This window comes from Arachis hypogaea, chromosome 17 (assembly GCF_003086295.3).
Source record: "Arachis hypogaea cultivar Tifrunner chromosome 17, arahy.Tifrunner.gnm2.J5K5, whole genome shotgun sequence".
Lineage (NCBI taxonomy): Eukaryota > Viridiplantae > Streptophyta > Magnoliopsida > Fabales > Fabaceae > Arachis > Arachis hypogaea.
The window spans coordinates 45,359,380-45,384,595 of NC_092052.1; the positions used below are offsets into that span (position 1 = coordinate 45,359,380).

Below are 25,216 nucleotides of genomic sequence, written 5' to 3' on the forward strand. Positions count from 1 at the left end.
TCCTTCTGAGTAGACTCAAGAATTGTTTTGATATCACGTGCGATTTGTAGACATAGTAACACGATGCGTTAGTTCTTTAAGACGTGATATGTGTATATGAAAGGTGAAGCGGTAGGTGTGTGACGTTATGATGTGTTGTGGGTGTTTTGTCCCTTGCAAACGAGCTTGCGATTGTTAGGCTTATGATCGGATATGGGAATTGTAAAGTGTTTGATGGAGTTGGAAGGTTGAAGCTTTGAGGTTGAGATGAGATTAGTGTACGGATGTTGAGCACGACGTTGTAACCTCATCCTATTTTATAACCTTCAATGCCTTACCTTACTATCACATGTTTGACCCATGTCATCTTTTGTATTGAGCCTACCTTGTAGCGTTTGCATTGCACTCACACTTCTACCTTGGCATCCTTATGCATATGACAATCAAAGTATTTGAGAACCGTATATATGTTTATATTTTGAAATATTTTTGCTTCTTCCTTAAATGTATTTAAGGGTGAACTGTTATGAGATTTCTTTCGTTTTGTATCAATTTTCGAGGACGAAAATTTTTATAAGGTGGGTAGAATGTAAGACCCAGAACTGTTGAAAAGTCTTATTATGATCAAGTCTCAAATCATATAGTTATTTATAACCTTAATTTCAGAAATTATTTTATTAAAGATAATTAAGGCAAGTTGTGATTTATTGAATTTGAGACAAGTTATGATTATTATCCAATTTTATAATTATTGGATTATTTTCTATATTTGAATTATAAAGTTGATAGTTGTGAAATAATAAGAATTTTATATGATTTGGATTAGATAAGTAATATTTTAAATATTAATACTGCTATTTTGGAAAATGAAGAAATTAAGTATATTATTTCTAATTATTTGATTTGGACCTTCTATTGAAAGTAATTTGTAAAATGGATGAGTAAATGGTATTTTTATACATACAATTAGTGTTGGATTTAATTTGGGTTTCAATTACTATATTATCCCTATTTTTAAGTGAAATTACAAAAGTAACCCTAACCCTAATTTTCAAAATAATGAAACCCTAACCCAGCGACCCGTTACCCGACCCGGTTCCCTTTTCCCCCACACCCAGCTGCAGCCGAAATTCCCTTTCTCCCCCAAAGCAGCAGCACACACGGTTTCCTTTTTCCTTTTCCATGAAAGGAAAGAAACAGAAGCAGGAAACGGAGAGAAGGGAGGAAGCAGCTCGCCGGCCAGCTGTGCCTTGCCACTGCCGTCCCCACCTTGATGCCGAACCTACCACGCCTTGCCGTTAGTCACCGCCGTCACCCACATTCTTCCCCTCATAACCTCACCCTCAGATTTCATCAACCCACACACACCGAACAAACGCACACCTATGGTGGAGAAGAGATAGGGCAGAGAGAGGGAGAGCGCACGCGAGGAGCGCGACCCGCTGTGCTGCCGTGTGCCATCCCCGTCGTCGAGCTCCCAGGGCAACCACCGGCAAGATTTAAATGAGAGAGAAGCTTGAGGAGAGAGGGAGATCGGCAGAGGGAAGGTTCTGTTCGTGCAGCCGTGCCTCCCTGCCTCAGATCCGTCACCATCTCCATTGCCTTTTCCGCCACCGCCAGGCCATGAACGCCGTTTCGGTGGTTGCGGTCGCCGCTGCCTAGATACATGTGGTCCAAGGCACCATTGATGGAGCTCCGTTTCTGCTTCCCTGATCCGCCGTGAGTGAGCGACGTTGGGAGAGAGGGAGTCCTCGTGGAGCCACAAGCTGCGCCGGTCGCCGCCGCGTCGTGTAGGAGAGGAAGGTTGAGACCGAGCGCCACTGGGAGAGAGGAAGACGCGGGCTGGAGGAGCTGCATCCAGTCACCGCTGTCACCGGAGTTCTGAGGCCACCGGGACCACCGCCGGAGCTTCTGGCTACTTCTGCCGTCGCCGGAAAAAGTTGCCGGTAAGGGTTTTATTTGAGGATTCTGTCCTTTTTGAATTCCGAGGATACCGTAGTCACTGCGTGTTGGTTTCAGTTGGTGTGATACGGCTGTTGTGCTAGGAGTTGCTGCAAGTTGCCACTGCCGAAATCACTACCAGGGCTTCCTCTTCAAGGTTCAGTCACTTCTTATTTGCGGCAAGCGTTTATGTTCCGGTAACCCTTTTAGTCGCTGTCCTGTTAAACGTTGAGGTGTTGTAGCATTTGTTGTTATGAGAGTTAATCTTGGTTGTTACGTGTTGCGAATAGAGTTGCTGTGGTCACTGCAAAAGTGAGCGAAGCCGTGATTCAAGCTGCTGGTAATTTCGGGTTAAGAGAGAATGTTCCTGTGACGCGTTTGGGTTATGGAATTTGCGTTTTGAGGTAGGGGCGCTTTCCGAAAACTATATTTTATATGTTGGAATTATTACATATGGATACTGTTGTGAGACAATTTTGTATTTGGTGATGGTATCAGCCTTATGTTTTATTGATTGTCTCAAATGATTATGAATGTTTGCTTGGCTGGATTGTTGTGTGTTTTTGTGAGATGCAATGTTTTGAAGTTGATTCTTTAAAGATTTGAAATCTGAGTTTAATCCGTTGAGGATTGATCTGAATTGAGTTAATTAGTTTGATGATGTAAAATGTCGAATGCACTTTTGAATTCAACCTGGTTTACTTTAATTGACTTGGTTTTGGACAAAAGATTTGTTATTGAACCGTTTCTTTAAAGCTGTGGAAATGAGTTAAATCGGTTAATATTGATTTGATTTTGAAACGGTTTTCTTGAAATATGGAATTGAGATGACTGTTGGATTTTGGCTTGCCTTGGACTGATTTTTGGATTTTGGGCTGTTGAAAAGGATTGTGAAACGGTTTAGTTGGGACCCGAACCGGGTGGCAAAGTCCAAGTTTTAGGGGAGGTGCTGCCAAAATTTCTATAAAATCCGAGTCTTTATTGAAAGGTTGTCGGGAAAAATGATGAGTTAAAGACTCCTACTATTTTATTTGAATTATCAAGAAAAGGATGATTCATGCTTTTGAAATGAATTATTAAAGAGGAAATTGTGATTTAGTCTTGCTTCTTAAGAAAAGCATTGTATCTCTTTTGGGAGAAAGTTATTTAGATGAAACTTATGTTTTAAAGCTGTTTTAATTGTGACAATGGCTATGCCTTTGAATTTGACTTGAGGGTTTCAATTAGAGGAGTTTCAATGACTTTGAAAGAACCTGAATGTCTACAGACAAGTTTCATTTTAAAATGTTTTGAGAAAGGTTTTAAGTACTCTTTGAATTCTGAATTCTTGCAAGACTAAAACAATTTTGAGTCGTTGAAACGTTCTAGAATTTATCATGGGGATTGAAGTTGGTTTTGCCTAAGTAAAGGAAACGGATTTGAAGAAGTGAAAGATTATATGACTCGGTTTGACTTAGATCCTATTTTATTGCTCAAATCAGGAAGCCAAGGTTTTTAATGAATTTAAATGAACTTGGCGAAATGAGTTATGTTATTCTCCCCTAAAGACTTGGGACTCTGCCGAGAAACTTTGTTATAAAATCCCATTGTGGGATGGGTGATTTTGAATGTTCCCAAATTGAATCTTTAACTTTCCATAGTTTTGGAAGTTTTGGAAAGAGGATGCCAAGAGCAGCTTTGTTTTAAAAAGGGAACTTACTTTGAGTAAATTTGGCTTATGAGCCTGAGATGATTTGAGAAATGAGATCTTTAAAGCCAAGGCTGAAAAGAGTTGAAACTTGATTTCAAAGTGAAATGAATTGAGAAAAAGTGATTTATGGCTTAAATGCTGATTTTATGAGTTTAATGATGTTGAATGGTGGAAGTGCTATTTTGTCATGGGTCAGAATGGCTGTGTATGATTATGAACATTGGCTGGTTCTGGATTGAACCGTGAGCCGGAATGGCTGTATATGATATTGATTCATGGCTGATTGCCGAATGAGTTATGGGCCGTATGGCCGACTATAAATTATGAATTTAAGCCGGATGGCTGAGATGGATGTTGATCCATGATTGGGACTTAATGAATATATACTTGAGATTCCTGGGTAGTAGCAAGGGTTGTGGTTCGTCCCACTTGCTCCAGGTCAGAGACTGTGATGCCTGGGTAGTAACGGTAGTAGTGGTGATTCCACTCACTCCAGGTTGAGCTTTTAAGCACCCGCCTGGGTAGTAGCCGCAGTAGTGGTTATTCCACTGGCTCTGGGTTGAGCGGGTAGTAGCAATGGGGTTGTAGCTCAAACCTACTTGCTCCGCAATGGGTGTTTCTGTCCATGGTTAGCTACCAGGACTTGTCGGGTTGGCTCTATAACCGACAGATGATATCATCAGCCACTAGGGACAGGCATGCATCATATGCATCTATGTGATATTGTTTGGGTGTGCATATTATACTTGGTTTGCCTATGTGATTAATTGCTAATTGTTCTATTTGTAATAACTGTTTGTTTGTGCTTGCATCTTCCTATTTGTGTTTGCTACTGGGACTCTGTTGGACTGTGGTGATTGGTTGATGGTTGGATTGTTTGGGCCTAGAGCCGTGGTTGGAATGAGATGAACCGATGGTTGATTTCAGTTTTGTGTTTCTGGTTTGGAATAAAATATGAAAGGCTATTTTGGTTCAACATAAATAAACCGTTTTGAAAGGTTTTTGAGTTTTTTTGAGAATTGAACTGTTCCTCTTTCAGAAAAGATTTTCGATTCCTCTTTTATTGTAAATCGTTGTTTTTGAAAAGAGGCATAAGACGGTTATTAATCACTGGTACGGTTTATCTTCACGTATCCTATTACAGTAATTCCCAAAAACCCTCTACTGAGAACCCTTTCGAGGATGATGTTCTCACTCCCCTTATATTTTTTCCCTTTCAGGATATGGGCGCAGAAGTCACGAAGAGTTTATTTTGTTGTTGTTGAAAAGCTCTGTATTGCTTTAGATTATTATTTATTATACCCTCGCCTTTATCTTGATATATTCTGTAAGAGGGATAAGAATTGTATTGGGTAATGCTTGTAATATTATTTATATATATGTGTATATATATGGATGTACTCTTTGTGAGTTGTTGTAAGTGTATTGAATGTATGGATGTACGTTATCGAACGAAAGTATTTTTGGGAGTGGTATTACGGTTTAAAGTTTTAAACAGGCTCATATTTTAGTATTAAATAGTATAAATGTCGTCGTAATGTCCGAGCTATCAGAGTCGTGCAGCCGGAAGCGTGAGTTTTGGTAGTTAGGGCGTTACAAATACAAACAAATTAAGGAACAAATTATTGAAGAAATAAATTTTATTTTATAATCGTGCCAAAAAAATTATTGGACCTTATACTTGAATAGTTTTGATTTTATTTTGCATAATGGTCCAATAATATTTTTGTCCAAGACCCAACAACACATAAAATAACCTTAAATGACAATTCTATTCACAAGGTAACTTCTTAGTAATTATTGCACACTTACTTAATCTTTTAGAATATTGAAAAGTTGTAAAACCAAACCCACCAAGTGTCACTATTTCATTTAAAGGTAAATTCTTAGTCATCTTTAACCATTAATATTTTGGTCACCAAAAACTTCACCATTTAAGATTTAAAGATATTAGTTGATAGAAAGTCTATTAAGTATCACATCAAAATTAAAAGTCTAACAATTTTTATAGATTTGAGGCAATCCTTATTTTTTAAGTTGGTTTTTAGGATAAGTCTAACCGTAATCCATCTCTTAAACATTTCTCTCAACTAGACGACCAGTACTCTTGTACCACTTCCATTGCTGTCCAACAGCACACTAAAGCTTCCACTATCAAAGTATTTAAATTTTAAAACTACACAATTCTATTTGTTGGGATGTGAATTCCATTAGACTATCTCATTTTGTGAATTGTGATAGAAAGCATAAATAACTCGTTAAATGAAATAATTTAATTTAAAATAACACATCTCAATAAAAATATAATAATTGAACTCAATATTGTTTGTTTATATTTAGCTAAAAACACATTAAAATGACAAAAATACTATTTTTATATTAAAATCAGCCATTAATATATTTGTATATAAATATAATGTATTTTAATTTATTTTTAATGTATATTTATATTTCAACATGTATTTTATATTGCTGATCGATTTTAATGTACACATAACATAATTATTAAAATTATTATTAATAGAAGTTTTAAAAATTTTTTTTAATAAATACAAAACAAATACATTAAAAACTTAAATTTTGTGATTTGGATTTAGCTATCTTGTATCATGCATGTTAAGTTTACAAATTAAAAATGTTTTCATTGAAAATATAAAAAAAAATTAAGTTTTTAATGTATTTATTTTGCATTCATTAAATAAAAATATTTAAAATTTTTTACTAATGATAAACTTATCATATGCCCTTATGACACATGTTAGCTAAATCCGTGAATTTTATGTAAACTTTTTTAATTAATAATCTTGTAACACATGTTAACTAAATCTTGCCCTATTCAATTATGGAGACATGTGGTATTAGAAATTGAATCATCAAAGCATTATTAGAAACAAATCCACTGTGATAGTATCATAAATAAGCGAATCTTAAATTCCAACCCACTTCTCAAATATTTATTATTTGCTAGAAAAAGTTGAAGAGGTAATGAAAAGCATAGCATAGTGCTACAAAAAATGGAGATATAAATGCTGAGGGGTCTTCAATATGAACCACCCCTCAAGGGTATCACTACGTAACCACAAATGCATCGCGGTTAAAGTGTCAACAATAATAACAAGAATGGTTCTAAATTTCTAATTTTATTGAGTCCTAAAAAGGACAACTCGGTGTTTGACATTTCATAGGACACAAAATTTTTAGTCTCTTTGTTCAGTTAAATCATCTAAGCTGATTTTGTGACCTCGTGAATAGCATTAGCTACATATCCAATATTGCCAGTATTAAGACCAGTCATACTATAATAATCAGAGAGAAAGTTAACACACAATTTAGCATAAAATTGGTTTAACTTTGTATAGAAAATGAATACCAGACGAGTTACCTTATTTGACCATTACGAATCATGTAAATAAGAAACTCTGCTCGTCATATGATCAACTTATTCAGATGTCAACCAACTATAGGAGAACATGCCAATCTGCAAAAGCAAACAACGGACGAATTGTGAAAAAAGAGAAAGTATATATAAAAAAAAAAAATCAATCTTCAATTAACCAACATTAGTCAAATTTTCTTTTCTTAATTCTAAAAGTTCTAACTTTTTTTGCAGGATTTAGCGAGTAAGGTATATAATTTAGAATTTAGGATTAAAGATTCATAATTTAAGAACTAGAATTTAAAATAAATAAAATCATTTCAAAAAAATTGACTAATGTGGGCTAAAAAGAAGTTGGTTCTCTAGCATTGATGGTGAAGAAAACACAGTAGTTGTAAGTTATTAGTGGCTCAACAGGTACTAGTCGCTTTTCTATTGTTTTTTAAAAAATTAATTTTTTTTGTTAATATATTATTCATTAATCAAAATTTATTAGATAAATATTTTTGTTATTATTTTAATATTGACGTGATCTTATTTATATCATATTTTTTTTATCTTAAAATTACTATAAAATATTTTTAAAATGTTAAATTATAAAAGCACACAATAAAGAGGTATATATATTATTAGAAAAAACATAGTTAAAAAAATAATGATAATAATATTATCCTAATTTAAAAAGAGTATATATAAATCAAAATACATGTTAGTTTTTTTTGTGACTAAAATACATGTTAGTTATTTACAAAAGATAATTTTGCTTAAATATCATGAATATTTATATTTGTCTTCATTTTTTTTTAAATGGTAGGCCAAAATATGAATTTGGATTTGAAGAGACTTCATTTTCCTATAAATAGTGAAAAAACAAAAGAATTGAGAATGCTTGTCTTTTTTGTTTTTAAATATCAAACTATAAGAATAATTAATAAACAAAATAGGAGAATATAAAAATTGTGTATCTGAAAATTTTTTTTCGTAATTTATCATACATCTCCTTATTAATAATTTCTTGAGTCTTGAAAATCTGTCACATTTTTTCACCATAAAAATAATAATTATATAAACGATTTAAGATTATTCAATTAAATTGATTCCTTATTATAGGGATGAATCCAATTAATTCAATTAAAACCTGTAGAATTGAGATATCTTGTTTTACACTGAATTTTTTGTAAAGACAAAAAAAGACATTAATCTTAGTTTATGTATGACAAAATGTAAACTAAATGACTTTACATCTGATTTATTAGGAATTTATATTTAATAATAGTTACCTGTAATGATATTATTTGTCACCAAAATGAGTTAGTTGTTCTCTTCTGAGTTTATGACTGGAAAAAATGTTAAATTTTTAACATAATTAGTATATACGTCTAAATAGACGATATTATTATTATATAATAAAAATTTATTTCATTATCTTTTATTCTTTTGATCCAATATTTCTCTTTTCATCATCTTCCTGAATTTTGTTTGCTTTAAATATATCTCCCCAACCAATAGAATAAATTTTGAGTGGACGAACCTGATTTATTATCACGTTTGATTATTAATATTAAAATAAAAATACGTATCATCAATACAATTTAATATAGTAATACTTAATTTATTGTTTATTGGTCTCATTGATACAATGAATTCATTATCCTTTCATATACTCTATAACGATTAGAATCCTTTTTCCTATAATTTATTGTATATATGTATCCCAATATATCTTAATAGTATTTTGTGTATTACTTTAGCATTAAATAATAATACATCCCAACTACGATATACCTTTACCTTTTATTAATTTTAAAAATTTTATTTTTATAATAAACGTCCATGTCAATATAAATAGAAAAAAATTAGAAAAGAGTGATAATAAAAATGAAAAATAAATAACGATAATAATATAATAAAAGAGTACGAAACAATATATATGAGATAGTAGAAATAACAATAACTCTACGAACAAACTGCTCTTATGATAGTAGAAATAATGATAATTACATATGGGTTATTTTGGGCTGCTCTTATGATGGTAGAAATAATGATAACTGCATCGGTTGTTTTGGGTTATAGTGATAGGAGTAAAATAAAAAAAATAATTGGACACCAAACTCTTATATCTCTTTTAATTTATCCGGTAACCAATGAAATAAAATATTACTATTAGTATTTACAGTATAAATTAAATTAAAAAATATTTAACATGTAACATTATAGTAGGAGAAAATAGTTATTATGACAAAAATTAAAATTGTCAATCATACAATAGCACTATTTCAATTCAACCTTGTAAAAAAAAAAAAGAAAATTTGAATCTAAATTTATTAGGTATTAAATAAAATAAAATAAAATATTATTAACACTATAAATTGAATAAAAAAATACCAATATTTTTAGAATTAAAAAATTATATTTTTAAAAATAAATAAATAAATATTTTATAAAACAGCTACTATATGGAGAGTGATTGCATATAATTTACAGAGCATAACTCATTTTAAAATTTTTGAAAATATTATTGAAAATATTAAATCTTGCATTTAATTGAAGAGTACCTTACCTAGCTAGGAGCATTCCTTAGCAAAACTATTTAGGTTATATGCTAAAACTGCTTACATATAGAAACATGGTCAGTAACAAAAGTTCAATGTAAATCGTAGCTAACATTTTTTCCAGGAAGAAGAGTTAGAGAGAAAGAGAGCATATTTAACAAAATACTCAAGACACAACAAATATTGTATTGAAATATTTTACTAATTCTTTTCAAGTATTTGCATTTTGCACGATCTAGTACCACAATGCATTTGCATTACACAAATAAATATGAAAGCATGTGTATATAGGAGCATTCCACCTTAACTTCTTCAAGCCATAAATTCTTCAATTCCGGGTCATCAAGAACAGTTGAAACTATAAGTGCTCCATGAACAGGTGGATTACTATACATTGGTCTAGCAAGTAGCTGCAATTGACTTTTTACTACCACAGCTTGTTTCTCATCTTCACAAAGCACGCTGCAAGCAACTTAAGAATATGAGTTCTATCCTTTGATGAATGTCATTGAAAGTCAATCCAAGGTTTCAAGATTAGGAATTTTCAATGTTTAAACACATTTTAGATGATTCTATTTTTATAGAAAATGAAATATATTAAATAATAAGGGAATTTATGGAAGACCAAGATTCTTTCCACATGGCATTTCAAAGTTGTTAGTTTCACTTCTACTTATGTTTATCAAGTAAATGTTCTTTTAGTGAATTATCATGTTGGTAATTCCATTGGTCATCTGAAATAAACTTGAACTAATTGAGGAGACAAAATCATAATAATCATGTCAGAGCTCGTGTCTTAATTATTATGACTCTGCTTCAAGCAGAAAGCTAAGAAGGAGGCCGAAATTTGCAAAAGCTGAACTACGAAAATCAATTTAACAAAAAACTTAAATTGAAGTACGAAATAGTATATATATATATGTTATGTACTAAAAGAATAATCACAGTTCAATATATATTGCTTCCCAACTACAATGAAAGCCATTGAGAGTGTTATAGCATTTTTGTGCTTAGTGTAATAGCCTATTTTTTTTTTAATCAAAGATAAGAGACTTGAACCCACAACCTCTTAATTGAGTATGAGAAGATTATGCTATTTGAATTATCACTCATTGGCTAGTGTAATAGCCTACTTACAAAAGCAAAATTAAAGATAAATATAAAATTACCTAAGACACCCTACTCGCTGGCCATACAGTCCCATATTTTTTGCATATGACTATGCAAGTCCTATCAAATGACCATCCTCAAGAAAAATCCTGATGGACTTCGCATCTCACTCTGGATCACCGCTTGCAAAACCTTGATCATAAGCCATAATAGCTTTATGGGCATATCTTGTACAATTCATATAAAAACAGAGCCTGTTTTGGTTGCCATAAATCCCTTCAAAAAAGTTTCTCTTAATGATAATGATTATATTGAAGCCTACAAACATAAAAGAATTAAAAGAGCCTATTTTAAATAAAATAAGAAAGAATAATAAAAAGAGATAAGAGGAATAGAAAATGAAAAGTAAATAAGAACAAGTCTTCAATTAGAAATAGTGGCGTCTCTCTTCAATGAATTTTTCCGAAGCAGTAACCACTTCAATTGGAGAGCTCATTTGATTCTCAAAACTAACTTTGTTCTTGGCCTTTCATACATTCCAACACAGGCAAGCTAGCAGGTCTATTTTCCTCTCCCCACCATGACTACTACGTAGGGGCGCCGATGAAGCTTCCCACCATGCTCAGAAGCTTGAGAACTAGTGAGTAAAAATCGACGCTCCAAAGTTGCTTTGTTGCCAATATTTTTTTTATTCAGGACATTGAGTGATACAATGATTGATTGTTTCTTTCACAGATTGGCATCTCTGACAGATTGGACTTGTTGCGGAGAACTTTCGGTGCAGTTGTGAAAGAATAGGGAGTCGTTCGTGCAAGCACTTCCAAATAAAAATCTGGACCTTGTGAGAGATTTTTCATTTTCAAGTATCCTTCCAGACTAAATTATTCTGGTTCTGGTTTAGATTCACATCTGGGTAGGAATGATAAAATTGATATGCAACATAGTAACCAGAAGCAACATCATATGATTTTGGCTTGTTTAAAGCCCATCTTAAGACATCTTCACTCTCACCCGGTTTGATTGTTTCAATTCGGTCTATAATTGTAGGGGAAAAGAGTTCTTGTAGGAGGTGTTAATTCCATTCTCTATTCTCTGTTAGTAGATCTTTAATATAGGCAACTTGAAAGGACTGCATGTAAGATGCCATAATTGGAAGAATACTCATGGGGTAAGGAGGATACAGCCACACATCTGAAAAAATATGAATTGAAGTTCCAGAACCAACTCTCCAATGGAGGCCCTTTTCAACTACTTTTTGGCCCTCCAACATACTGCGCCATCCCCAAGAAGGTAAGTTCCCTACTTCTGCAGACATAACATTACCATATCTATATTATTTATCTCTGTATATCTAGGTTAGGATAGTCTGTGATTTTGTTGTGATTCTCCAAAACTGCTTGCCTAATAGAGCTAGGTTTTAAGCTTTGAGATCTTTAAACTCGAGACCCCTATCCTTCTTTGGTCGAGTTATCTGCTCGCCTATAGCCCTTAGGAGAACTTGCCTGCCTCTAGCTGACAATAGATTCCGTTGCCATCCATGCACCTTTTTCGTTACTTTCTCCTTGATTTTACTAAAAGTTTTTCTTTTGGATTTCTGGACAAGAGAAGGAAGCCCCAAATACTTATTCTGAGCTCCAATGTGAGTGATATTTAATCTATCTGCTATATGTGTCCGAATATGAGGAAGGGTGTTGTTGTTGAAAAAGAGTGACTTGTTGACCACTAACGCCTTTATATGAATTGAGCAAGTTCAAAATATTTTCACAATTCTCGTCTGAGACTGGTGCGAAATTTATAACCCACAAACTAACCGGCAAGTGCACCGGGTCGTACCAAGTAGTACCTCAAGTGAATGAGGGTCGATCCCACCAAAATTGATGGATCAAGCAACAATGATTGAGTGATTGGCTTAGTCAGACAAATAGAGAATGGTGTTTTGAGAGTTTAAAGGCATTAACAGTAAATTCAGAATATCATAAAACAAGCAGTAAATTGGTGTGAATAATATGGGAGAAAACAGTTAAGGTTTCAGAGATATCTATTTTCGGGATTGACTTTTCTTACTAACTATTTTAATCATGCAAGATTCCATTCATGGCAAACTATATGTGACTAAATCTTAATTTGTTAGATCTTTTTAGTCTCATCTAACCTTCATCAACTGTCAATTCCTTGGTCACTTAATTCCAATTAGAGGGTGAAGTTCAATTCTAGTTTATATGCCACAGAAACTCTAATTACCCAAATATAAGAGGATTATATGTCATGTATCCCGTTAAGTCCAGCTAATTAGAAATTTAGGAGAAATTGTTTTCAAGTTGTTGTTCAGGTAAAGAGCTTTTCCAAGTTATACAAGAACTCAATTAGCACAAGGGTCATACTTCTGTTCCACCCATATTCATAAGATAAAGAACGAAAACAATTCTTGAAATAGAAATCAGTACATGAATTAAAATAGAAAAAATAATAGTATCAATCCATACAATAGACAGAGCTCCTAACCTTAACAGTGGAGGTTTAGTTGCTCATGGTTCAGAGAGAAAACTAAGATTCAGAAAAACTGTAAAGTGCAGAATGAGGTAGAAGAGAAGAGAAGAGCCCGAAGGGCTGATTCTTTTCTCTTTTATATCTAATCCTAATTAATGTAAAATATATTTTCTAGAACTAAATAATATCTTTTCCTATTTGTAAATAAAATAAAGTTTAATCAAAATTAATTAAATACATCTTGTGCTGCTCCTTGGACAATTGGGGACCACCAATTTCATTAAAGGTGGTGCCAAACTTGGAGAATCCAAGTTTGGCGCCATTGAGGCTGTATGCATTCTTCAAGGTCTCCTTAGCTGGCGCCAAACTTGAAGTATTTTAAGTTTGGCTTTGCTTGAACACCCTACCTTTCCAGGAGTAGGTGAGTGTGGCACCAAACTTGGAGAATCCCAAGTTTGGCACCGTTGAGGCCGAAAGCAATGGGATTGTGAAGCACTCCTGGCGCCAAACTTGAAAAATCCAAGTTTGGCGCCATCTCCTTGTTCTGCTGTGGCTTCATTTCTTCACGCAATCTCTGTCAAATTCGTCTGAAATAAACAGAATTGCACACAACTCAAAGTAGCATTCATAGTGGCTAAAAGATAATTAATTCTTGATTAAACTCGATAATTTGAATGCAATCACTAGGAAAAGATAGGAAATATGCTCATGCATCAGAGACCTTATAAAATAGGATAGACTCATCAACAAATAAAAAGTGGTTTATAATAAGACATTGTCGATTAATCAAAATTTTCGGGATCTATCTGTTTTGTTCTGCTTTGTGTAGCAAGAAGGAAAACTCTTCTGCACAGAAAAAGAAAAGATAGGAAAAGAGAGTCACCTTGTAAAACTCAGTTAATTAATAAATAATTAACTCATAAATTAGAATTTATTCTAGAAAATAAGAAATTTGATTTTTTTTATGGTTTAATATGATAGAGAAAATTAAAATAAGAATTTTGACACTAATTTTAAAGAATTCGACCCAAGATTGGGACGAACGGACCGAATCAGACGATCCGGGCCCGTATTGGGCACAAGGCCCAACCCACTCCACTCACACTTAATGATTTAGCACACTCTCTCTCCCTCCATTAGCATTTCACGCTGGAAACATGAAGAGAAGGGGGAGAACTTCCAAAACACAAACCCTCACATTTCAAATTTCAATCCTTGATAACTTTTGATCCGGAACTCCGATCGCCGCACTATTTGCGACCACGCGACCACAGCGTCGAGCTCCACAAAGCCCGTAACATTTTTCAAGAGGTAAGCCACGTTTTTTTTCCAGTTTTTTCAGCCCTTGATTTTAAAAATCTTGAGTGAAAATGTTGAGATTTTGAACACTTTGATGTTATATGATCATATTAGCTTGAGGGGAAGGCTTAATCTCACCCCTTTAATCCTTGGGTATGGTAAGATTTTTAATTCTAAGTGAAATACTTGAATTATTGTGATTAGTTATTGAGTTTGTATGTGTAGGTGTATGTTATGTGTATTAGGCAATATATGTATGTAAGTGGATTGAAGTTTGATGGAGATTTTGGGTGCTTGAAGTAGATTGCAAGTTAGAAATCTATTTTAGGAGGTGTTGAAGTCTTGAAAGTTGAGATGATGATTGGTAACTATAAGGGTGGACTTGAAGTTGAAATTGTGCTTGATAAGGATATTTGATGTTGTATATTGAATATTGGGAAATTGGAAGTATTAGGTTGTAATTTAATAAAAATGGAGAATTGGTAAGATGATAAATGTGTATTATATATTGTTAAATTTGAAATATGAGTTGAGAGTGGCTTGATGCTGAATGGCTAAGTTTTGGTTTGTTTTAAAAAAGGTTGGAATTGGTTTGTGTTGAAAAATGGAGGTTTTGTAAAGTTTTAGGAAAACCATATTTTTGGCCAACTTTGACGGAGCATAACTTGGTTTTCGGACCTCCGACTTATTTCAAACTTGTTTAGAAAGAAAACTTGTTCCGAGATGTTTAAGCTGTTCTTCGAACGGAGAAAAATATTTTAAAATGAGAAAATTATGCTCAATCAAAGTTTGGTGTACAAGCTGAAAATTTTGGACTTAGCAGCTTTTTGGAGCTGCTGCATTGTATGCGTACGCATACATTTCCAACATGGACATGCGCTTCTGTTTGATGCATTTGCATACGCAAAAGAGAACTACGTACGCGAGACCTGGGATTTTTGCGTACGCGAATTCTCTCATACGCGACCAGTCGCTTCTGTCTGGTGCGCATGCATATGCGGGAAAGGCAATGCGTATGCGACATGGTCCAAACGCGTGCTCATGCGTACGCGTGACCAATGCCTACGCGTGACCCTGTTTTTAGCAAAGAATGAGTTTTGTGTGTTAAAACCAAATTTCAAACCTCTAAACCTCTATTTTCACTCTTTTAACCCTAGATCTTAGTAGTAAATGAGATGAAACTATGGATGATGAGGTATCTTAGGGGTGAAGTAAGGTTGGAAGGTGTATATTGATTTATATATGTGATGCCATAGGTATGATGAATGATTTTGAAATGATTACGTATGATTGTGAATGAATGTGATGATTGAGACTTTGTTCATGATGAGAATGTATGAGTTTCTCTCTGTTATAAGTTGTGTCAGGCATTATATCCCATGAGTAAGACGGGCACTATATCCCAAGAGCGTGGCATGGCAGGCGCTATATCCCAAGAGTGTGGGAGCACCTTACCTTGAGAAGTATGTCGGGCACTATATCCCATGAGTGTGACTGGCACTATATCCCAAAAGCGAGCGTGGCATGACAGGCACTATATCCTAAGAGTGTAGGAGCACTTTGTCCCAGAAAATACGATGGGCACTATATCCCATGAGTGTGACGAATACTATATCCCAAGAGTGTGACGGGCAATATATCTCGAGAGTGTGACGGGCACTATATCCCAAGAGTGTGGAGGCATAGAGAGACGATATTCGGGTTAGCTTTCGGGTGTGTCGGGTTCTAACAAGTAACCAACACGTGAGCTCACGACCAGTAGAAAAGATATGCATCATACGCATCTGTTTGTTTTGTTTGAGTTTGCATTATTTGGGATTGCCTTTGTGAAATTACTATACTTACTTGCTATATGATTTTCTTGTTGTACTTGCCTTCTACCTATGTTTGTTTTGCCTGTTTTGTTTGTCTGTGTGGTTCTATCGGAGTTTCGGAGGATGGAGTTTCGGAGGATTGGAGAAAAGCCGATGATTTTAAGGGTTAAGTTAGAATTGAGATAAGTTAGAACTCTTTAGATACCTTGCCTTATTTTATGATCTTAAATATCGGTTTTAAGTTTAAATTTATTGTCGGAAATTTTTGGATTGCCTTTGACTTTTCCAAGACATTATATGTTAGATATGTGGGCACTGTTACCATGTTGAGAACCTCTAGTTCTCACCTATGTGGATTTTGTGATTTTCAGATGCAGGTCAGGCGGCACCTCGCTGAGGCATGTTAGAAGCTTTTGATTAGCAAAGATCCTTATCTTTTGGGGTTCTAATTGGTTATATGTATTTATTTAGATACTTATTATCTCCACTTCTATAAATGATGTATTAACTTTCTCTTAGAGGTTATTTTGGAGAAATAGGTTCTGTAACTTTGTATTTTAGATTTTCTATATGTATGTATGTATATATATATTTATGTGCTCGGGCCGGTTTATCTTCGCGAGCTGAGTTTTGAGTTTTGTTATCTGTATTTTGGAACTCTTAGATTACAATCTTGTTAGCTTGATCTATCTTGTTTCGTTTACTTTATCGCTTTGTAAATTTTGCGCTTTTTGTTTTACCGAATCTTGTTTTACCCCTTTTTCTTCAAAGGCTCCTAGAATAAAATATCCTTGCTATATTATATAAATATATTTTTTTTAGAGGTCGTAGTACTTCGCCACCTCTATTTTACATCCTAGGTGTAAAACTCTGTGTGGTAGGGTGTTACACACCCTGCTATATGCCCTTTTCTGGCTTGAAGAAGCCAAATAATTGATCTTCCATAACAATAGAATAAGAAATAGTTGACACAAGTTCACAAATCCAATCAATCAATTTTACCCTAAAATCTAGTTTGTCCATAATTAACCATAAAAATCTCCATTCGATTCTATCGTAGGCTTTGTTCATATCCAACTTGACAACCATTTCGGTCTTCAGACCACTCTTCTTGTTTTTAAGATAATGCATGCATTCATGTGCTATTAGAATGTTATCAGAGATAAGCCTTTCTTTTATAAAAGCACTCTGAATAGGACTTATCACTAAATGCATTAATTTTTGTAGTCTATGAACTAGAATTTTAGAAATAATTTTATACATAACTGTAGACAGACTTATTAGGCGTACCTGAGTGCTAGCATCAGTAATCTTTGTGATCAAGCAAATCTGAGTATGGTTGAAACTCTTAAGAATTTTTTTCTCTAAAAAAACTCCGAACAACCCTGAAAATATCCCCTCTTACAATGTCCCAATACTTCTGAAAAAATTTGGCAGTCATATCATCATCTCTTTGAGTACTCTAGGGATGGACATTGAAGATGGCCCACTTTACTTCCTCCATAGATACTGGTCTTTGCAGCCATCGGTTCGTGAGAGCTATAATTTTTGGCTCAAACCCTCAAAAATAGGAATTTTTTTTATTTTTAAACTTCACCTTCAGCAAACGTCAATTTTTTTTTTCATGTTTTTACAAATAAAATAATGTGTCTTTCTCATAAGATTGATATTGATTAAAAAAAAAAAAAAATCAAATCGCACCATCCCTATAATAAAATATTGGCTATGATAGAAAATTGTCAATAAAATTTTTATTTATCAGATATCTATGTATAGGTAAGAATCCATTCGAAAATTGAATTCTTTATCACCACGAACAAAGGAATGGTACAATATAAATAATACAAAATAACATTAAAAAAGACCTATTAATAAATTTTTTTAGCCTATGGCCTAGAAATTGTTTTTTTTTTTATAAAAAAATATTTTGTAAATTATTTATATGGGCGCCTATCAAAAAATGGAATATGAATCATTCACTATTGCATCAATTTCTGGGCGATAATCATTCTCGAGGAGAGATGGCCGAGTGGTTCAAGGCGTAACATTAGAACTGCTATGTAGGCTATTTGTTTACCAAGGGTTCGAATCCCTCTCTCTTCGTTAATTCATCAATCTACAATATCTCAAATGCCAATGGATACCACTATTCCAACTTTAGTTGCTATGAATTTTCAATTTCAATTTATTTGATAATATGAAATGAAAAATGCTAAAAAAAGTGGACAGAAAATACAAATCGTCCTATATCCATTTAGATAATTCTCGTATCGAAATTCTTATTTGTTTTAGTTAGTATTAAGCATGATGAGAATAATATTCTATAACCAGCAATTCATTGATTTTCAAACCAACCCACATTTTCAGTAGGGCCAATCAATCTCCAAATCTTATTCTTCCTGGTTCTTTCTTTAAAATGTCTATGAAAGAAAGTTGTGTTTTTATCCCTTCTTTGAGCCACTTGATCATGGATTTTTTCTTTTCAATATCTTTCTTCATTAAGCACTGCTTCCTCCAACTTCTGTTCTATGAAAGAAAGTTGTGTTTTTATTTATTCTATATTAACTTTAAAACATAGATATCAATAAGAAAATACCTCTAATTTGAATTGAAATAAAATATAAAAAAAAAAATCAAAACGAATAAGAATAGAGATCCAACTTTTGTGTTTTAGTTCAAATTTCAGAAAATTTACATTTTTATAAACTTATGAATTTAAAATGGAACATTAAACGATTTCTAAAAATTCATTAAAAATTATCCCTTAACTCATTAACATCTAAAAAATCATTATCAGGACTTTTAATGTTAAAAAAGTTAATATAAAGTATAGCCATCCAAGATGGCATAGGAGTTAAAACTTGAAATTTTTTCCAGAGTCAGAAGTAACAGATAGTTATACATTATAAAATGACCAACTATATTTATACAATATGTAATTTGAGAAATAATTAAAATACAGGATAAATATAGTGGGTCAAATTACATATTGTATAAATAAAGTTGGTCATTTTATAATGTATAACTATCTGTTACTTCTAATTCTAAAAAAAATTTAAGTTTTAACTCCTATGTCACCTTTGGTCAAATTACATATTGTATAAATACAATTGGTCATTTTATAATATATAACTATCTGTTATTTATGACTTTGAAAAAAAAGAAATTCAAGTTTTAACTTCTATGCCACCTTAAAGGGCTATACTTTATATTAACTTTTTCAACATAAAAGTCTCAGTAATGATTTTTTAGATGCTAATGACTCAAAGGATAATTTTTAACAAATTTATAAAAATCGTTTAATGTCCCGTTTTAAATTCATAAGTTTATAAAAATGTAGATTTTCTAAAATTTGAACTAAAATATAAAAGTTGGATTTCTATTCTTATTTGTTTTGATTTTTTTGATATTTTATTTGAATTCAAATGGAGTATTTTTTATTGATATTTATATTTTAAAGTTAATATAGAATAAATAAAAAATTAACTTAAATATTAATAATCTGTTACAAGTAGTAAATTGAATCAAACTGATTCAATTTACATTATTCCATACTAATTCGAATCACATTGATTCGATTTATACTTAAAATAATATTTTCATGTAATTCGAATCCATGTGTTTCAATTTATTACTATATTGTGTAATTCGAATTAGTTTAATTCGATTTATATAAAAATATAATTGAAGATATTCATGTAACATTATTTGATTTGGTGATTCATATAATATTGATATTAGTTTAGTTTATACAAATGTTTTACCCTTAAAAAAAAGACACCTAGCATATTCATTCCAAGAAATAATAATCAATTTGCATTGGCTTTAAAAGTTTTACTTCCTAACTAATATAGGTCTTGAGTCTTATAAATCAAGTTAATACTTTACACATGTTTTGTCTTGATGTGTTAAGACCTGGTATGTAGAATAAATTATGTGACTTTACTTATGCGTACTTGTACTTGGGTAAATACTCCAATCCAAGACCTTTAATAAGAGTCCGAGGGCAAAATTTGATGGTGACAATTATTGTTTTCAGATATATGAAAGTAAGCAAAGTAAACATTTGTGAATGGTGACATTAAAAAGCTTTTTCATGACCTACATGGAATCATCACGGGACAAATATTCCTTCATCCCCTCATATATATACATATTTGTACCTTATGCAATGATTTATATAATTTATTCATCAAATCTTTAAGCACATGATAATATTGATACCACATCCAATCAAACGTATATTTGTGGTATAATCATGAACAACCCATTTGATATCTTGTCCTATATATCCAACAATTCATCGTGTAACGAAAAGTAAAAGCAAAAATCTAAAGAGCAATATTGTACGGCACATTCAACAAGACTCGAGAATAATATGGCTAATGGCTTCTCTTTTGTTTTACTTTAATTTAATTTCCTCGCTATCTATACCACTTTTTCATTTTCATGATCTGTTTCTGTTTTAATTTTTCTTTAATTTCCTTTTTTTGATTGATTTGGGGTGTCCTAACATAGCAGGTTCCTGTTAAATCTATCATACGGAACAGTAAAAAGGTTTAATGAGACATATCTGTGACTTGTATGCACATGTTGTTGTTTGTTTTTCGTAGGTGGAATGCATATTCAATTCCTTAAGCCGAAAGGCTCATCATGTACAGTAAACAAGTGATTTTGTTATTAACTAGATACTAAAGTTCTTTGTCCGCAAAAGAAAATGAGATGATCAAGATTTTTGACTTTAAACGAGCACTATTATTATTATTTAATTTGCTCCATAAACTTTTACGTATATCTCAATTTAATTTTTAAAATTTTAATTATTTTTATTTAATTTTTAAATTTTACAAATGAAATTCATGTTAGTGTTTAAAATAATTTTCGAGGGATAGATATTAACAGAATGCTAACATAGACAGTTGGATGCAACGCTGGATTCTGTAAAATGATATTATTTTAGTTTTGATATTCTAACCCAAAAATAACATTGTAAGTAATGTTTATTGAAACTTTTCCTCTCAAAACAAGTGATTCTACATTGTTTATAGATTATTTGAACGCTAAAATCAAAACTGTATCATTTTATAAGTTTTAAAATGATATTTGACTGTTTAAGTCAGGATTTTATTAATGTTTGTATGACTAAAATTGTTTCAGAAACTAATGTGAGTTATATTTTGCAAAGTTTATGAACTAAATAAAGGCAATTAAAATTTTAAAAATTAAATTTAAACTTGCGTGTAAATTCAGAGACCAAATTAAATATTAACTCTTATTATTATTTGTTCTAGGATTTCCTAAAAGGAAGGAAGCTAATTAACTAAGAATATCAATAATCAAGTTGGGTTAATCTAGTGATTAGCTCAACTTAAACAAGTGTTAGAAATTTGAATCCTGCCTTGTACATATAGTAACTCATTCTGCAGTGACAAACCTTTAAATAAAACTCAGATTCCCAATATATTAATTCTTGACTTATCAAACTGAAAATCAGGGGTGTGCATGGGTCGGGTGAAACCGGGTTTGATGGGACCCAGACCTGACCCGAAATATATACCAGGCCTATTTATTAGACCCGAACCCGACCTTAAACCCGATGAAACCTATACACTTTCGCGCCACGATTATACCGGATAAAAATCGGGTGAAACCGGGCGTTAACATTATATTACCTTGATACCTTCTTCTAAGTTAGCATGTGAAAATATCCAAATTTCCAAGACTCCAACCATTATTTGATATGGTAAAATTCACTTAGAAAAATATAACAAGAACCAACTCTTCTCTAAAATTAAAGCATAACCATAATCAATACTAATATTGTCTAATAACACCAAATATTTAAATCAATATAAATAATACAATATTATGTATTAGTCTAAAATCTTATGCATTTTAAACATAAAATATTAACTTATAGTCTTATAATAACTAATAACACAAAATATTAATGTTTACAATACTTAAATTTCACATAAGAATAGTCATAATCCATCACTAATAACACAAAATATTAATTCTGTATGATGACCGGGCCGACTTCGGGTGACCCGACCCATGGCTCGGACCCGACCCGAAATAATGACCGGGTCTATTTTTGAGACCCTTACCCAACTCTAAACCCGGTTAAATCACACCAAAATAGCTCCTAAAGTGTTTGAGGCCGGACCGAGTTTTCAGACTGGACCAGCCATGCACACCCCTACTGAAAATAATGTAAAAAAAAAAAATACTAAGAATACCATCTACTCTCTCATATTTTAAGGAAAAATAAAATTAACTTGATAAGAAACATGATTGACTTAAATGATATAGGTTCTAATGAGGTTTACACGCAAAAATTAAAGTTTATTTGAGTTTGATTTTGTTAACAATTTTACAATGGATTTAACCTTTTTAAATGGATTAATTTAAGAGAAAATGATACTCTGTTTTTACAAAATTTCTAAATGATTTTTTTATGTCTAAAATATGCACTTTTTACCAAAATTAAATAACATGCATTTTAATCCATTTGATTAAACGATTCTTTAATAATCAAGATAATTATATATAGTAATAATAGCAATAATAATATAAAATTATTTTTTATTGTAATATATATATATATATATATATATATATATATTTTAAATTTTACCTTGTTACAAAAATATTTCATTTAAAATTTTTTGTATATTTCATAGTTAATAATAAAATATTAAAAATAAATAAATTTATTATTTTAACATGAAATATATATTTTATATTGCTATTACTATTATTACATAATATAAAATATTTTAACTTGTTAAAAGATACTAAATTTAAAAGTTTTATTTATTAAAAATAAATAAAAATATTACAATAATAATATATTTTATATTATTATTTTAACTATTATACTAATATTAATAATAATATAAAATATATATTTATTTTTTATGTAATAAATTTTATTTATTTTCAACATTTTATTATTGATCATGAAATATATAAAAAATATAATTAAATAATTTTTGTAAAAAATATTAAAATAAATATAATTTATTACAATAATAATAAAAATATTTCATATATTATTTCTCTTTGTAAGTTAACTAAATAACTATCACTAATATATATATATATATATATATATATATATATATATATAATGGTTACTGAAAAATATTTTAATCAAATAAACTAAAATACATGTTATTTAACTTTTGTAGAAAAGAAGTGTATAATTTAAAATTAAAAAAAAGAGAGAGTGTCATTTTCTTCTAATTTAATTACTATTTTTTTTAAAACTATAATAATTTAAAATGACATTTTCTTAATCGCGTCAACTTAACTAACTTAACTATCATAATTTCATATTTTTATTTTTATTTAATACTAACCATGGATTAAAAAAATAATTAAACTATAAGGACCCTTTTCTTGTATCTTTATTTCTTCATGTTTTTTCTTTTACCTTTTTACTTTAATTTTGTTCTCCTTTCTATATCTTTATGCAGGTCAATGTACTAATACTCATCACTATAAAGATGAGTGGATATATCATCTCTCTTAATATTAATTGAGAATGACGCTAAGGGAGTTGACAAGATGGAACCCATTGTCCATTGATATAAATTTTATATGTATTATATATTTATTTTAATTTTTTTAAGCACAATCATTTTTTATTATCTAATTTTTATTCTTTTACTAACAGAATCTTTGTATGCAACAAGATAAGTAAACAATGAGTCCGTGGACCAAAGTACACGCACCAGGCTGACTCTTATTATTCTTCCCTTTTTAAATTGCACTATTGAATCCACTATGATGTATATTTTTTTTCATTTTTTCACTACGACCTAGTCTTAATAGTAGTAATAGTAGAAAAGTAGTTAACCATAAGGATATATATGAACCAGTGAAAAAAAAAAGGCAACAGAATAGCGCACTTTCCGCTGCTAATACATGAAAAGAAGAGATGGGCTATTGGCAAGGGTGAAAAAGTAAAATATGAGGGAGATTCAAACACAATTAATAAGAATAAACTAAGTTGGGTGGATTTAGTAGTTAATTCATTAGTTTCGCTTAAATAATTATGGAATGTTTGAATCTCTGTGTTGGAGAGAAATCATTAAAAACTCAAAAAAGACCCAAAAAAAAAACACAATTAAAAACCCATGAAATGTTAAATTTGAGATTCTTTTATCATTAAGAGAATTCTTTTGGTCAAAATGATATGTTGTTGGTGTTTATGGTAGTTCTTAACTAGTATTTTATTTTTTAGAGAAATATGTTTAAAAATTTAAATTTTAATTCGACGAATTGACTTACCTAATTTTTTTAAAATTTGTGAATTTAGTTGATATACTTTTTTAATTAGACAAATTTAAAATTTTAATATGATTCATTTCGTTGATAAATCGTTCGATAAATTCGACCTATCTTATCAGCATTTAATTTATGAGCATTATTTATGGATAATCTCGTTGAATTTCTAATTAGATTCATTTGTTTACCGTAATGTACCTTGATTTTCTAATTAGGGTAATTTGTTTTCTGCATGTGTGGAGAGAATTTTAGCCAATATGGTTACACTGCAAAGTATGAAAATTGTAAGGATGAATGGAAAGGGTATCTTTTTTTTTTTTTTTTTTTTTGGTAAAAGCTAAAAGCCTATTTATTTGTACTAGAATGATGATATATGCCATGCCATTGCTGGAAATTCTCTTTTAAGTAAGCCCAAGGCTTTGACAAGACAATAACCACAAAACAGAGATGAAAACTATTCTGCAATAATAATAATGGAGTTTTTCAAAGGCATCTATGTCCTTTTGCTTTGTTGCCAGACACCCTCTCTTCAAATATTAATGAATCCATGTCAATTTACTTTTTTAATAAAAATAAATTAAAAAGGGCTCTCAGCTTTCAGGATTCAAAAGAATATGCATGGATCTCTCTCTCTTTCTCTCCTTTTTAACCCTTCAATAGTTTTCTAACA

General features: G+C 31.4%; 1 long non-coding RNA gene and 1 pseudogene across 1 annotated transcript; one reads left to right on the forward strand and one right to left on the reverse strand.

The window, feature by feature from the left end:
- LOC112764330 (aspartate aminotransferase, mitochondrial-like) overlaps positions 1 to 10,856 on the reverse strand; it is a 61,874-nt pseudogene extending 51,018 nt beyond the window's left edge.
- A 230-nt stretch (positions 10,857 to 11,086) lies between these two features.
- LOC140180794 (uncharacterized) lies at positions 11,087 to 16,891 on the forward strand. Its single transcript, XR_011874759.1, has 3 exons — positions 11,087 to 11,288; positions 11,384 to 11,938; positions 16,620 to 16,891. It is a non-coding gene; the product is annotated as an uncharacterized lncRNA (long non-coding RNA).
- The last annotated feature ends 8,325 nt before the right edge of the window (positions 16,892 to 25,216 follow it).